Genomic DNA, 13,561 nt, shown 5'->3' on the forward strand with positions numbered 1-13,561 from the left:
TAAGTTTTTGCTACCTGTTCTCCGTGTCATGCATGCAGTGTGTTGGGGGGAAAAGTATCTAATGCAGAATGCCTCTATCCCTACTCTGAAGGTGATAGTACTCCAACAACAACTGAATGCAAAGCTATTCAAAGATTCTTCTTTATGAGATGAGAGAGGGAAGAGAAGGATGATCTACTAACCGTTATCTTGCGCTAATAGTTGATCCAGCCTTCACTCCTTGCTGCTTGCTCCTAGCTCCTTGCCCTTTCACCGGCCCAGCTACACACAGATCCTGTAAAAGCACAAGAAAAGGAAACTACAAGAAGCATACATCCATAATCGATTATAGGATTAGCATAAATCAAATATACAAGCATCTATTCATCATAAAGACACATGCATATAGAAGAACCTCAAATACTTTATTGATAATAGAAGTAAAGTTCTGAGAGAGTTACAACCACAGTAGGTCCAATCCAGCAACACCTCCCAGCTGAAAGAAATCTCCTCTTCACCTCCTTCAAGCAAAACACCCAATAGCTCTATACTCAAACCAACAACACTTCCTTACTTGCACAAAATTCCAGCCTCCCTAGACCTCATGAGAGAGCTCTATATATAGGAGATTGGGAGAAAGGATGAGTCAGCTTGAGGCTGGCATGAAGCTGACTAGTGTCCTCTCCCACTGTAGTTAATCTTCAGTTCTTGAGTCCACTTGGAGAATCTTGCTTCCACTTGGAGATCAAGACCTTCTTACTCATCACTAGGCGAATTCCTTGACCCAAGTGTCAGTTTGGAAGCTTCCTGGGCAGTTGACACCTTGCAGAATGACTGTGCCACTTGGCCAATCTCGCCCAGCGCAGGTAGCCTTCATTAGTTTTGACCTTCAGTGCAGGTACAAGGAGGAGCAGTTGACATTCAGCGCAGATGCTCAGTGGAGCAGCTGACATGATCCAGAAATAGCCTGTTTTTGAGTGTTTTTAGGTGGAGAACTGATTTTCAGTGCTGTGGTTTGCAGACCTTGTTCCTCTAAGGGTAAGAACAACATGTTTAGGGACTTTGGATCCCTCAGATTATTGACATTTCATGCTCCATGCTGTTAGGCACAAAAATGTCTATAACAGTTTCCCCCTAAAGTATGAGGTCGTTTATCGGGTGAAATGCTTTATTAGGAGGATCCGAAGTTCATTCAATCGCTGAGAGGTGCCCTGCAATAAAATACAATACATTATTTTTCATTCTGCTTTCATGATCTAGCTGAGGTGGGCATTCCCATGCTCAGCTTTATAAATTCATTTTGGTACGCATAACAGACGACCGTCTGATGATAGACTGATAATTCTCTGCTGAAATTATCATCCTTTGAGTAGGATGATCATCTGCTGCAATAATGTACATATCAAATGTCTTTATATTTCCTAAATATATATCGCAGCTTGGATGGATGAAACTAGATCCGGGGTCTTCAATCTCGTTCGATCTTCACTCTAAGTACAAGTCGATCCATGTGAGAATTGCGCTGAAGTCGAACATGGAAAGACATCGCTTGATTACCGGTCAATAATGTAAACCGTTAACAAGCGCGAGAGGAATCACCAATAATGACAATGACCCTCAAGGTACTACAGTACAATTCACGTGGTGTGAATAAAGGATTTGGCGTCGAACACCACGCAAAATCTTCTGGTCGAAGGTCATTGATGTATACCTGTCGCCGGAAGTGAGAAACTTGCCATTGAGGCATGCAAGCTTCAAAGTACTGGGGGGGTGTTCCTAGATCAACTTCTTGGATAATGAGCTGAAGTCGACAAGAAGCGATCCGTCAAAGGAGGGCCTTAATGAATCCCACATCAGTGACACGGAACAGAGCTAATGACTTTAGTGGAGGTGAAAACAATCTGTGAGATATGATTCAGGGTGGCGATCATGGGTGAATGAAGGATAATGTATGACAGTGGATGGGACACGGTTGACTCTTTCTGAACACATCTCTTGAACATATAACGACACTAATGTGATGGATCGGTAGCATTACCCCAAATACGGATGGTTTGGCGAGGACCATGGTGATGAGACTGGTGAATGAAACAACCCAACCCGATGTGGTACGGAGGACAAAGTGTCATGTTCAAGAGCGACTTGCTACCATCAAAGCTTTGAGGTTCTCCCAATTTTTCCCCAGTCATTTTTGACCAGTACCTCTTTATTTTTGTCAAGCTTGAGGAGGATAACATATGCTTGTTCTATAACCTGCCCTTCGGGCAAGCCCATCGCTATGTTTTAACGAGCCTAGCGATAAGGAAACTCGTTCTCGTCTAAAGACATGTTTGTCGCTATTTAATCATTTTAACGAGTCTAGCGACAAAGACAACTCGGTCCTTTTCATTTTTAGGGAGTCTGAAAAGGTACAGAAAGTCAACTCCAAAATTCCTTTTTCGTCATCTAATCCCTTAAGTCCGGAAAAGTATAAAACAATACAAAAGGGATGAATTTTCGATAACTTTAACGAGCCGAATAAAACAAGCGCTTGACCTTTTTGTGCAATAATCCCTCAGGTCCAAAAAGATTAAAATCTAGAGGAGGGATAACTCTTCCGGTCACTTTAACGAGCTGGAAGGCCAAAACTCGGAAAACTTTTCATATTTTACGAGTCAGGAGAAAAGAGCTCAAAGAAGACTCGTCTTTTGAGGAACGAGTGATATATAGGGATAGCAGCAGATTCCAGGTACAGGTTGGAATTTTCCAATCACGGCAGTGTCACAAGGATGGCTAAGTGAAATCACTCTTCGCAGCTGTTCCTCAAAATGGGTAAACAATCATATGGAGGTGAACGATAGGCCAAACGGAATGGAGGTGGCAGGTGCAAAACACGACCAAGGCTTTTATGGCTAATAAATTTACGATCACAATGGTTATTTACCGGTACTGGGTTCATTTTTTAAAGAGCTTGAATGCGCCAAAACACTGCTCAAAAGCTTATGTTTATTTTTTAACGAGCATGAACTATGATACTAAAACTGCTCGGATCTCGCTTTTCTATTTTTTAACGAGCATAAATTCCGCGGTAAAACTGCTCGATCTTGCGTTTATTTTTTAACGAGCATGAACTTTATGCTAAAACTGCTCGATGATAAGTTTGCATGCCCCCAGCATAACAACGCAAATCGAGGTGCATGCCCCCCAAGCTTCATTACATTCAACTTGGTGGTTGGAATGAAGGTTTACCTTTGAGATTTGGAAAGGGGATTGTTTTCATTTTTTAATGAGGTTGACATAGTAAATAAACTATCCTCATGACTCCTTGTTTCATTTTTTAACGAGGTTGACACGAGATAAGAACCGTCCTCGGAGTCCAAATCCATCATAAATAGAAGGTTTCATATTCCACTGTGGCCACTTCCGCCAGATTACTTGGAGGCAGTAGGGAAAAAGTACCCATTAAGGCAGGGTCTTTTAGGAGACCTACTCCGATATTTTGGAGCGAATGATTCCTTCCATGGATCATTGGAATGCTTCCCGTAACTTGTGAACTGTTGGGGAGAAAAGTTTGTTGGTCGACGATTGCAATTCCTCCTTGGAAGGGAAATGCAATCTTCCTGAAGTAGGTCGACACAACTGCGGCCATGGCATAGATCCATGGTCTTCCGAGTAGGATGTTGTAATCGAGGTTTCCATCAATTACTTCAACATCAATTCCTACTGTTTTTCCCCCCAGTTCAACTTGCAAGTTACTTAAAATCCCGTATGGAGTGTATGATCGTCCATCAAATGCTTTTAACGTCGTTGACGATTTCGACAAGGGTGGTGAGCCTAAATCTTTCCAGCAACTCATCGACATAAGACATGTAGATGCCCCCTCATCAATAATTGTTCGATGAACAGTTTTGTTGAGGGCTTTCACTTGAATAAGGAAATCTAGTTGAGCTGGTAACTGAGGGTCATATCCTTTATGATCAAAGGCGACAAGATTGGAATCCATTGGGTCAATTCCACCTATTGCTGATAATAAAGCTTGTTCTTGGGAGAAGCAATTTTGCGGTACCTCAAGTGTCGACATAACGGACGGCGATTGGGCCAGGTCCTCTATTTGTGCTATCTTCGCACAAGGATTAAATGTCGATTTGTGTACTGCTCCCTTTTGCGACTTTATTATTGGCTCAAGGATGATGGGTGGCACAACTTCGGTCAAAGTTGTTGTCGAACTACTAGGTTGTTCATTAGCCTTGTTGTTCGACAGCTTTGGATTCCTGTAATCTTTATTCCTCGTCAAAGCATTAGTTTGCTTCTTTGAGGTAGACAACATAAGCACTTGGGATCGGGAAGCATTTTGATTAGCAACCAGATTTTGACCTAGATTAGGAAACGGATCAGTCAATACTGCTGGAGTTTTTGAACTCTTAAAGAGTTTCTTAACTTCAGCTATATGTGGACAATCTTTCGTCCAATGATCCTCATCGCAGATATGACACCCTGCTGGGGGTTTCCTTTTTCTCCCTTTCTTTTTCTTCTTGCCCCCTGGTTGCTTCAGTTGTTTTCCCTTGTCGGTCGACATGGCATTTACTTCTGAGGCAAGAAGTTCTTCATTTGCATTTTGACTATAAATTTTGTGCTTGCCAATCACGCCATCGCTGGCGTGAGAGTCATTGTTTGATTTAGGAGGAGGAGGAATTGAAAATTCCGGTCTAGGAGCATCAGGTATTTTGTCGTAGAGCGTGCCGGACTGAGTATAAACTAAGTCCAAATATTGTGCACGAGCGATAACTTGCTCTTCTGTTACGACCCCCCCCTTGGCCACATCTTCCGTTATAGCAGGAAGTAACGACTTTATAAACCATTCATCTAACAGCTGATCGGGAACATATGTTTTCACCATCCTACGACGACGACGCCACTCATGTATATGATCAGATATGTGGGTGGCAGTCGTCTGTTTGAAGTTGGTAAGGAGTTCTGTTCCCGTTTCATACCTTATCGGTAATTGAAAATGGGTTAAAAAGGTTGTGGCTAAGGTACTGAAGTTGTCGAACGAAACTCTAGGCAATTCAATGTACCATTTTGCCGCTGGACCCGTTAACGTCCTCTGAAAGAGGCGAAGTCTTATCGAATCATCATTCAGGGTGTTCGATGAACACCATAGATGGAATGTCATCACATGATTCGACGGATCTTCACCCGGATTTCCATTAAATTTAGGAATATCTGACGGAAGTTTATGCGGAATCGCTGGCCACCAAGGGGCATAAGCAATTGGATCATTCGTCAGCCGGTTTAGATCTGGTAATTCTAGAGTTGCTACAAAGGGCAACTGTTGGTTCAGGTTAGGCGAAGCATATCCAGGATAAGATGGTATCGCCTGAGCAATGGGTCTTTGCAGACCAGCGTAATGCTGACAACTTTGACAAGGTTGATGGGCATAACCATTATAGCATGGTTGCCCGTTACTTACAAAGACTTGTTGCTCAGGTCCTTGATATGATTGCTGGAATGGCGGTTGTTGAGATTGAACCAGCTCTGGTTGTTGGACCATTTGTTGTTGACCAATACTGGATGATTGACCAGGATGAGGAGTCACAGTACTTGTTTGAGCCTGAGTCACTCCAGATAAGGAGGCACTACCCTGAGATTGTGATTGAGTCGTCGAGACAAGAGGTTGTTGTATTGCAACCTGAGAAAATTGGGGTTGACATACAACAGGTGGAGCTTGTACTTGCGACACATTCACTATAGCAGGTATGGTGGGAATATTCGACACAGGGTGTACTGGTTGCATTGAATATACAACCCCTGGTTGTTGAGGCAGTATTGGTACCCAACTGCTGGATGTAATTCCAGTTTGACCTGAACTTTGTTGTAAACTCCCATATGGTTGTTCTCTGGGAGGGAACAATGAAAGAGCATACTGCCCTCCATATGGTGGAAATCCAGTACTTAAAGGGTAAATTGGCCTTTGAAGACACATTGGATCAATTTGTTGAGTTTCAACATAAGAAATACCAGATGATAATCCGGATGAAGAAATAGGAACTAACCATGTCGTTGTCCCTGATTGGACTCCGGCTTGTTGTTGACAATTTGCCGGGACAGATGGTATACCAGCGAACATCATTGGAATAGCAGCAGGAGGTTCTGCTGCTGCTGTGTCGGACGACACAGTCCTAGATGTTGACGGTTGTTCAGAAATATCTAGTCTATCCAAAAGATTTCTTAGCGATTCTACAGGAACTTCACTGGTGATAGACTAACTTCGAAGATCAACGAGGGAAAGGTGATGATTATTCCACTTAAAATAAATTTTAACGACGCTTGAACACAACTTGCTTTTTCAATTTTTAAGAGTCGAGAAAAAGCTAAAGATGACTCTAGTCTCCTTCGATGTATTAACGAGCCCGAAGTGACAAATGCTCGGTTGGACTTTTTCAGTTATAGAGTTTGAAAAAGGCCAAAAGAAACTGCTCTGGAGATCTAGGCAGAGGGTGTGCCAAACCTTTCGCAAAACCACAGAATACGTTTTACGGTACGGGTGGTCGATCTTCGTGAATGTTGTGTTCACTACATTGCGATCAGTAGGGCGGCCGACACGGCTTCCTAAGGATAAAAGATATATGCCTATAGGGGTCTCCCAATATATACGCGACGGTACGTGGGAGCACAAGTCCGTATTAGTGCCACCGACTCTTAGGAGGAATCACCCACCTTCGTTGAGATCGACAGTCACTACGTTTAACGACGCCGGAACACGTCTCTATCTTAGACCTCTATGTGTTTGCGTTATGTTTCAAAGCGTTGTTAGGTTCATTCAATATATTTTAAGTTGATCTTTTTAAAGTTTGCCTTTCAATGTTCACCACGAGATGTTTTGATACAAATTCCTAAATGCAGTCTAAGATGAGAAGCAAGCTTTTCCAATCTTTTCGACTTATGAAAATCTTAACTACTGAGGGAAAAGAGAGACAAAATCTTTTCACACAGATCAAAGAGCACTCACTAATGCACTTTTTCCCTAAATCAACATACAAACTTATATGCAAAACGCAAAATGCAGGTATTTCTTTTCTCTTTCTTAATGTTTGTGCGATACAAAAAAGAAAGCTGTTGTATAACTTCGAATTCAATTTCAAGTGAAAGCAAACAAGTTTGTCCAACATCAAAAGACACCTTAAGATTTACTTGTTTCGACACTAGAAATATGTAAATTCAAACCATATAACGAAAGCGACAAGCTCAATCAGCTATGAACAGCAAATAAACTAACTCTTAAGATCAGAACGACACTTAATCACAGGTCTAGATCTAAGAGGTCAATGCAAGACTGGTTCACTTTCGTTATGGGAAACTGTAAATGACACAAGAAATACAAAAGAACAAATACAGTTTCATTATACAACTGAGGCGGAATAATGACAAAGGAAGATGGTTTCAGATATGCCTACTGACTGGCAACAAACAACAAAAACAATAGTGAAAACAAGGCAAGACACAGCAGGAAACCTCAGTAACTCAAGCCAAGACTGGTCCAGCGCAGGTGTAACACTGCCTGTTTGACCTTCAGCGCAGGTAGCCCCTTCGGGAACTACGCTGAAATGCAGACTGCCTTTGTACAACCTGCAATGAAGAACGAGACTTTCGTCCGTCTTGGTTTCCGGGTCACAGATTGCTAAAAAATTCACAGTTTTTGCTCAAATCAGAAGCTATCAGTCAAGGACACACTAAGGGATGTAAAGGAGGATGAAAAGCTATCACTAAGAGCTTAATAGAGTCCTTGTGGATCAGCTCTTCAAATCATAAACTTGCCCAGAAACTGAGCTAGAGTAGCTGCCGTCTACTTTGTGTTTGATGGACTCAAACACAGTTCGATTCGGTACTCCCTTTGTTTATGAAATGAATAGCAAGAAACACAACAAACCAACAAGATACGCTCCCCAGCGGAGTCGCCAGTTTGTTGGGGGGAAAAGTATCTAATGCAGAATGCCTCTATCCCTACTCTGAAGGTGATAGTACTCCAGCAACAACTGAATGCAAAGCTATTCAAAGATTCTTCTTTATGAGATGAGAGAGGAAAGAAAAGGATGATCTACTAACCGTTATCTTGTGCTAATAGTTGATCTAGCCTTCACTCCTTGCTTCTTGCTCCTAGCTCCTTGCCCTTTCACCGACCCAGCTACACACAGATCCTATAAAAGCACAAGAAAAGGAAACTACAAGAAGCATACATCCATAATCGATTATAGGATTAGCATAAATCAAATATACAAGCATCTATTCATCATAAAGACACATGCATATAGAAGAACCTCAAATACTTTATTGATAATAGAAGTAAAGTTCTGAGAGAGTTACAACCACAGTAGGTCTAATCCAGCAACACCTCCCAGCTGAAAGAAATCTCCTCTTCACTTCCTTCAAGCAAAACACCCAATAGCTCTATACTCAAACCAACAACACTTCCTTACTTGCACAAAATTCCAGCCTCCCTAGACCTCATGAGAGAGCTCTATATATAGGAGATTTGGAGAAAGGATGAGTCAGCTTGAGGCTGGCATGAAGCTGACTAATGTCCTCTCCCACTGTAGTTAATCTTCAGTTCTTGAGTCCACTTGGAGAATCTTGCTTCCACTTGGAGATCAAGACCTTCTTACTCATCACTAGGCGAATTCCTTGACCCAAGTGTCAGTTTGGAAGCTTCTCGGGCAGTTGACACCTTGCAGAATGACTGTGCCACTTGGCCAATCTCGCCCAGCGCAGGTAGCCTTCATTAGTTTTGACCTTCAGCGCAGGTACAAGGAGGAGCAGTTGACATTCAGCGCAGATGCTCAGTGGAGCAGCTGACATGATCCAGAAATAGCCTGTTTTTGAGTGTTTTTAGGTGGAGAACTGATTTTCAGTGCTATGGTTTGCAGACCTTGTTCCTCTAAGGGTAAGAACAACATGTTTAGGGACTTTGGATCCCTCAGATTATTGACATTTCATGCTCCATGCTGTTAGGCACAAAAATGTCTATAACACAGTGTCCTGCATCCTGCAAGTGCCAGCTGTTTGCATATGCAGAGGCGTCCACGGTGCTCTACAAATGCCTTGTCCGGAGTGCGGGGTAAGTTCAGAGGAGAGAGTGTCGAGTAGCTAATTCTCCAGAGTAGGTTCAGAGCAGAGAGTGTGGAGCAGCTAGTTTGAGGAGCAGAGGAGCAGAGAGCGTCGAGGAGCTTCACCTTTACAACTTGTAAGTTCCCAGACCGAACAAAGCATTCGCCATTTAATGTAATATTCACCATAAAAAAATGTTGTATTTCTACAAACGCTTAACATGGTTATTTGATGGCATGTAACTCTTTGCGCTGTTCCCTTTGTCTATTCATGGTAATAGTTTTGCTTCTATCACTCAAGCTTTCACTATATTAAATAGTATAATCTTTCTATTTCGAAAAGAATTATTATTGAAAATATGCATTATTAACCTTTGCAAGCCTGACTATGAATGGAAAATCTCTTTTATTCTGAAATTTGGTGGTAAACCACTAAATAGGCAAAGATCCCTGTACAACCTGCATTTATAGATTTCTAGATTCATAGAGAAAATATCAGGTAATTTAAATAGAATTATGAATGTTTGGTAAAGATGCAAACATTTCTACTGCAGAATGAATCTACAGATGTCTAGCCTTTTTATCTTAAGGAAACGAATACAATCAGGTGAATTCTGTAAATTTGTTATATTTATCTCAAAATAAGCCTCGTTTTCGGTAAGAATGCAAGTATTCTTACCAGCGGCTTCCTGGATATGGAGATTTCAGTTTGAAGATTTCATAGATTTAGCTTGAAACAAATGTTATATTTAGGCAATTGCAATAAGTTTACGAACTTTATTTCAAAATGACCAAATGCATAACAAAATTCGCCCCAAGTTGTAGTAATCCTTGAACCAACTAAAACTCAATCTTATATTACACAAAGATAGACATATGAATAATAATTAGTTACCCTGAGTATTCCATGGAAAAGTGGTGAGCAGAGTCTGGAAGAGTAGTGTGCGTTTGAGTTCTTTAACTACCCATGGATCGTTGTCACAATTTTCATATGTCATCTATTTGTCTCGAAGAGTAGTGTGCGTTTGAGTTCTTTAACTACCCATGGATCGTTGTCACAATTTTCATATGTCATCTATTTACCTGAATTCAAAATATGCAATATTGGCAACTAACATAACCCTAACTAACTATAACTCGCACTATCCAATCAACATTCACATTAGGCGGCTAATAATATTTCAATTGTCTAACACACAAGATCGAAGGTCCCAAAAGGTGCAGAGTGGAAGTTGAGCGTACTAAGATGTGGATTTCTTGTGATTTTAATCGCTTTCTCAGCATGTCTCCTCTTCTTCTGCACCTGTCTGCTAGGCCCATAACATTTCCAGTTTTGTAAAGTCGATATACCTGTTTTCATTTGTCGTTTCAGTCGGCGTTAGAGTTTACTTCTTGAATTAATTTGTGAATCTGGATGGGTAGTCCAAGTGATTGAATCTCTGTCAGGTTTTTGGCCCTGAGGGTGTGCATAGGTTCAATTTTCCCTAGCTCCATAGGGTCAGCAAAGGCGCAGGTTCAATTCTGCTTGAGTGCATCAGATTCAGGATCCGCTAAGCGTGAGGCCCCTTAGGGTGGGCCCGCATAGGGGTTATTACATGTCCAGATTTGTCTCACGCAGAGAGAGAAATTCCCCTGTGTCAGAGAGATTCAAAGGTTTATTTTCAGCATCACGCCCCTTGATCAAATATTTTCCCCCAATCTATTTCCTGTTGCAGAGAGCAATTTGGAGAGTGAAACTTTGGAAGCATATAAAAAGGCAAGGTGAAAGGCTTTCATAAAATCAACACAGAAGCAGTACAGCTTCAAGTGATTCTGTCTAGCCTCCTAAATGCTAGCTCAAACAGTGAATATGTGATGCACTGTCTGGTGCTCAATTAGCCTGTCTAATCTTTTCTTTCTTAAGTAGACTTGATTGACTACACTCTTTTGATGTTTCCTCGTCTCGTTTCTAGCTTTCCATCATTGGTCTATCTAAACATATATTGAGGTTTGCGTTTGATCCACTTCTAACTGGTTTATCAACTAAGCATATCTTTATAAACATTTAGTAATATTTAGTAAACATATTATTTCAATTGTTTGAATCATGGTGCCTGTTTCTTTCACGGTTGCATATATATCCAGAACTAAATTCGTTTAATCATTGTAGTTAGGGTCACTTCTTATATTCCAGTTTAAACCAAAATAGAATATGGTATTTAAGAGACTTCCAAACACAACTATTCTTTAATATAAGTTATTTAATTTAGTCTAACATTTTTTAGGGGTAAATAAAACAATTCAAATTTACTAGACAAGTTTGCAAATTATTCACCAAAAGGGGCATAGATTCTAGAGTGCAGCCTGGCCTGGAGTCTCCTAGGACTTGAAGTATCCATATCAACATAGATTTCCCTTCCATCTCTTCTCGAATTGGATCGGTGTTTAGTGGGTTTTCATGCTAGTAGGCATTACGCTTTTGATAGATTAATGTGCCCCATTTTGTCCATGCCAAGATGCTTGAGTATGTGATAAAAAACAATGTTACTAGAGAGTCATGGTAAGTGCCTTCCTAATTTACTGTGCAATGGACGACGAAGAAACCTAAACATGATGTAGACAAAAGAACCATAAGGAAATACCACTCAGGCATGTGCATAAGGTACTAAACAAGTCGTATTTTCCTTTATGTATATTCCCCTTAAGTACTTTGTGGTACTTGTATTCTGGCTATAGTCTTTCTATTTTTAAACAAATACACAACCTACAAAAATACTTGTGACAAATATGGCTGCTCTCAGAGTTTCCATCTTCAAACAAAGAGGCAACATGCAAAAATACCTCTGACAAATATGACTGCTCTCAGCGTATTTATTACGTCGTTGAAATTAATATTTTGAACAGTTTTTAAAAAGGTAAATTTGGAATAATGTAATTTGAATAATTTCTGTAGTTTAGTAATTTAAAATTTTTTACAAGTATTGAGTTTATTTAGATATTTCAAAATATATTTTAAACCATAAAAATTTATAATCCTATGAAAAATATCAAATCAATTAGAATAAATTAAATCTTGATTTTAAAATAAAGATAATTAATGTAATCCACTATGTTAAATATACGCATTGCATTTTTTTGGGTTAAGTAAAATAACATAGCGAGTCCCGTACCTTCCCGTAACCTCCTCCACCAATCTCGTTATCAGGGGAGAAATTATTAGTAGCAAGTTTCAGTTCTTCAAATGAGAACAATCTGGCACTTTTTAGTTTGGGAGCATCTAGACTATCTCCACCGTATGCTAAACCCCAAGAAGCTAAATAAAAACCAACATGAATTAGTTTCCTCCTCTAACACAGAATTTATGTGGAACATGATAAAATCAGGAAGTCAAATAAGAAGGTCTAACACGAAATTTGTATGAAAAAATGAAAAAAAAATTGTATGAAGATTTCTTACCAATGCCAAGGAATGAAGCTGCTACATCAACGGTTAGTCCAATTATTGACCTTGAACATAAACCCTTAGACTTATCTGAAATCAAACAACCAGAAACCTTATTTTCAGTTCAACGCATAGTACGTACAGTTCATCATGCTTGGATTTTGTGAAGTAGACTTCATAGCAAACAACATATGGCGATGTTTGGATTGGGTGAAGTAGATTTCATAGTAAGATAACAGATGGGAAAAGCTATTGGTTAATTATCCATGTTGTTTACTATCTCCATCTAAGTGTTACAAAATCGCCATGATCGTATCTCACCTTTCATATTCTTTGGCTTTGGTTAATGGGTTGTCTTCCAACAGTGGAGTTCATCAACACAAAAATCATGTATTTAACCATAAAGAACTCTCTCTCTCTCTCTCTCTGTTGGCAGGCAACTCTACATTCATTGACATGTTGAACGTTTGGTGGGAGGAATTGAACTGTGCTGCAAGAATATCTGCATCATAGCAATTGTAGGCGCTTGAATCTGTAGGCCAACAAACTTTATAACTTGCAACTCTAGCATGAGGGGCTCCTCCTTTTGCAATCCCTTTTGCATGTCGATATATACTTACATTTTTCACGAAATTCCCCCCTGCTGTACACACAGTATGAGTTCCATGTCCAGATTTGTCTCGTGCAGAGAGAAATTCCCCTGTTTCAGAGAGATTCAAAGGTTTATTTTCAGCATCACACCCCTTGATGAGATATTTTCCCCAATCAATTTCCTGTTGCAGACAGCAATTTGAAGAGTGAAACTTTGGAAGCATATAAAGAGGCAGGGTGAAAGGCCTTCATAAAATCAACACAGAAGCAGTACAGCTTCAAGTGATTCTGTCTAGCCTCCTAAATGCTAGCTCAAACAATGAATATGTGATGCACTGTCTGGTGCTCAATTAGCCTGTCTAATCTTTTCTTTCTTAAGTAGACTTGATTGACTACACTCTTTTGATGTTTCCTCGTTTCTAGCTTTCCATCATTGGTCTATCTAAACATATATTGAGGTTTGCGTTTGATCCACTTCTAACTGGTTTATC

Source organism: Pinus tabuliformis, chromosome X (genome assembly GCF_031772625.1).
Source record: "Pinus tabuliformis cultivar Carrire ecotype Pingquan chromosome X, CPIR1, whole genome shotgun sequence".
In the NCBI taxonomy this organism is placed as follows: Eukaryota; Viridiplantae; Streptophyta; class Pinopsida; order Pinales; family Pinaceae; genus Pinus; species Pinus tabuliformis.